We start from the raw sequence: 3,538 nt of genomic DNA, 5'->3' as shown, positions 1-3,538 counted from the left end.
GTCGATTGATATACGATTTCATAATTTTAAGTCTTTTTTGCCAAATAGTGCGGCAGATTTGTGCAAATAATATAAGAATTGTGCATTTAATGATAGAAGCATATAATTTGGACCACATATACTACACATATAAAGGTTCAAAATTAGATAGGAGGCCATCTCAGATTTTGCCTTTTACAAAAATGGCGGAGATTCAAAATGGCGACAATACATACAGTCCCTGCTCAATTTATTAGACTCACTCTAGAAATATCAGTTTTTTTTCTTTGAAACCCCTTAAAAGTATGTTCAAAGTCATACGGTACTGCTGAATGGGTTAAATAACAATTACTTGATAATCGTGCTACAAAATTAAGTTAAAGATGGTGAGACTTTTTGATTGAATTGTGAAAACTTGGCAGATGGCAATAGAATGGGCTAAAAGGGTGCAAGGACTCGACTTTTTTAACTTTACTTTTTTAATTAAATTAGTGGTTGATATTCAAATTTTCGTAAAATTTGCAGTAGTGAGTGTTAATATTAGTCTTAATTAATGTTAGTTTTTAATTTGTTTAATTTATTTTAACGTATTCATAAAAATATGTTAATTTCTAAAAGACGAATGTCTTCGTTTGGAACTTTTTCATATGGGTGATTGTAAAGATCTTTTTGTTGAACAAATCTTTTCTACTCTCTTCTGTTACTGCTCTTTTAGAAAATACTACATGTATGAAAGAGAAATAGCAAAAAAATATGGCATATCTTTATCGTCAGTTCGAAGGTTGAGTCAAAAACTTGAAGAGGAACATCCTGTTACATCGGTTTGGAGGGGTCGGTACGGTAGAAAAATTTCAGTTACCCCCAGAGGGCAAAGAATTTTAAAGAATTTGGCTGTAAAACACAGAAGAGTCACCTATTGCCATATAAGGAATAAATTGGAAGAATCAGAGTGTTCAGTATCGGAGTCCACTGTACGCCAAAATTTGTACAGCATGGGATTCAAATCTCATAGCAGAATATCTCATAGCAGGAGCCAGTTAAGGAACCAAGAAAATAACCAACTATCACCACAAATGCTCAAAAAACGCTTAGTTTGGTCCCATTTGCATAAAGACTCTATTGCCATATAATTTTCGTGCAAATTGGCCGAAACTAACCGTTTCTTTGACATTTGTAGTGATGGTTTTGGTTCCTCAACTGGCCTATGACATTTGAATACCATACTGTACAAATTTCGGCGTACACTGGACTCCGATAGTGAATACTCTGATTCATCCAATTTATTGGTTATATCGCTATGGGTGACTCTTCTGTGTTTTACAGCCAAATTCTTTAAAATTCGTTGCCCTCTGGGGGTGGCTGAAATATTTCGGCTATACCGACCCCTCCAAACTGATGTAACAGTTAGATATGCCATATTTTTTTGCTATTTATCTTTGATATATGTGGTATTTTCTAATACAGCAGTAACAGAAGAGATTTGCTTAGCAGACAGATTTTTACAATCACTCATATGAAAAAATTTCAATCCGAGATATTCGTCTTTTAAAAATTAACATATTTGTATTAATATCTTAAAATAAATTAAACAAATTAAAATAAACATTAATATTGAACAATATTAACACTCACCACTGCAAATTTTACGAAAACTGAACACCAATCACTAAAATTTAACTAAAAAACTAAAGTTGAAAAAAGTCGAGTCCTTCTGTATTTTTAGCCCATTCTATTACCATCTGTCAAGTTTTCACAATTAAAAAAAAATTTACCATTTTTAACTGAAATTATGTATCACAATTATTAAGTAATTATTATTTAATCCAATTAGCAGTTCCGTATCACTTTGAAGATACTTTTAAGGTGCTTGAAATTAAAAAACTGCTTTTTCTAAGGTGAGTCTAATAAATTGAGCAGGAACTGTATATGTCACTAATATTACGATAAATTTTGAACAAGACCTCAGATTTGAACCAAATTTGGTATATAGGTTCTTTTTTGATGTATAAGATCGAGGTCTTGAACCACAAGAATCGGTTTAACAGAAGTTGTGTTTTTCCTGGTTTTTATGTAAAAATATGTTGTTTTTTCTTTAATTATTTCACCCTGTATGTATTAATTTCTCAAACAGCTTACGGCCATTAAAAAGAGCGTAACAATATTTTTTAGGAAATATTTTTATCTTTTTAGTTATGTTAATTACCATTTATTAAGTGCAAATCCTATCTTCACATGTACCTATACTTCGTCTAATTTACTAACCGTTGCACGTTATCCGCGTCATAGCCTGTGACGTCACATGGTACCAACACGAAATATTTAGGCGGTAGGTGTGTTCTTTTTTAGAATCATTTTGCCTAGTACACTGGAATTACAGCCACTAGACATATTTTATTATATACGCGTAGAAATAATATTTGACGATTTCTATTAATGTTAACCTAAAGAAATACACAATAGTATGTTTCATTTAATGTGTATAAATGGATTATAAAGCGTTTTTATGAAGCAGATTTGTTCGGAACGCACTGTAACTGTAATCGAACGAAGGTGACATTTTAGAAAAAAATTGGTAACATTTATTTGACAGTTGCGGTGATGACACTTCATATTTGTTTATATTCTTTACTATAAGTATCTGTTTTATTATATTTACTGTTTTTATTATTTACTTTACTATAAAAAGATCCTCTACTATAAAAATATAAATTTCACCTAATTTTATCACGACTTGGAATAATCGAGGTATCTGACAACGTTTTTAGTTGTTATTGTAGACATATACAAAGAAACCTACCGGCTTCATGCCAAGAGTTCGGAGCCGTTTTTTAATTATTAACAATGCAGTGCAAAAACGCTTGCACTGCAAATCTTAAAAGATTATAACTTAATTCTTGTTCTCTATTTCTTAAGTTTTTACTTATTTACATTGAATATTAATTTGTTTTGTTGTATAATCCACGTTTACAATAATTATGTGATATATTTGATTTAAAATGGATTCAGGATTTTTTTATACATTGGCAACTATGTCAACTTAGATCTCTGGCGTAGATAATGACGTGCAACGGTAAGTAAATTAGATGGACTGTATATGCGGCAGATTCGTCCAAATATTATAAGAATTATTGTGCATTTAATGGTAGAAGCATATAATTTGGACAACATATACTACACATATAGAGGTTCAAATTTAGATACGAGGCCATCTCAGTTTTTGTTCATTTTACAAAAATGGCGGGCGTTCAATATTGCGACTATACATATGTGACTAATAGCACGATAACTTTTGAACGAGATGTCAGATTTCAACCTTTGGTATATAGGTTCTTATTTTGATGAATAATATTGAGGTCTTGAACCGGAAGAATCGGTTTAACAGAATTTGTGTTTTTACTGTTTTTTTTATGTAAAAATATGTTGTTTTTTTTTCAATTTTTTCACCCTGCATATATTAATTTTTCGAAAAGGTAATACCGTCGTTGAAAAGAGCGTAAAAATATTTTTTAGGAAATATTTTCAGCTCTTTAGTTATATTAATTACCATTTAATACATGCA

The sequence above is a fragment of the Diabrotica virgifera genome, chromosome 9 (genome assembly GCF_917563875.1).
Source record: "Diabrotica virgifera virgifera chromosome 9, PGI_DIABVI_V3a".
NCBI lineage: Eukaryota > Metazoa > Arthropoda > Insecta > Coleoptera > Chrysomelidae > Diabrotica > Diabrotica virgifera.
This window is presented reverse-complemented; position numbering follows the sequence as displayed.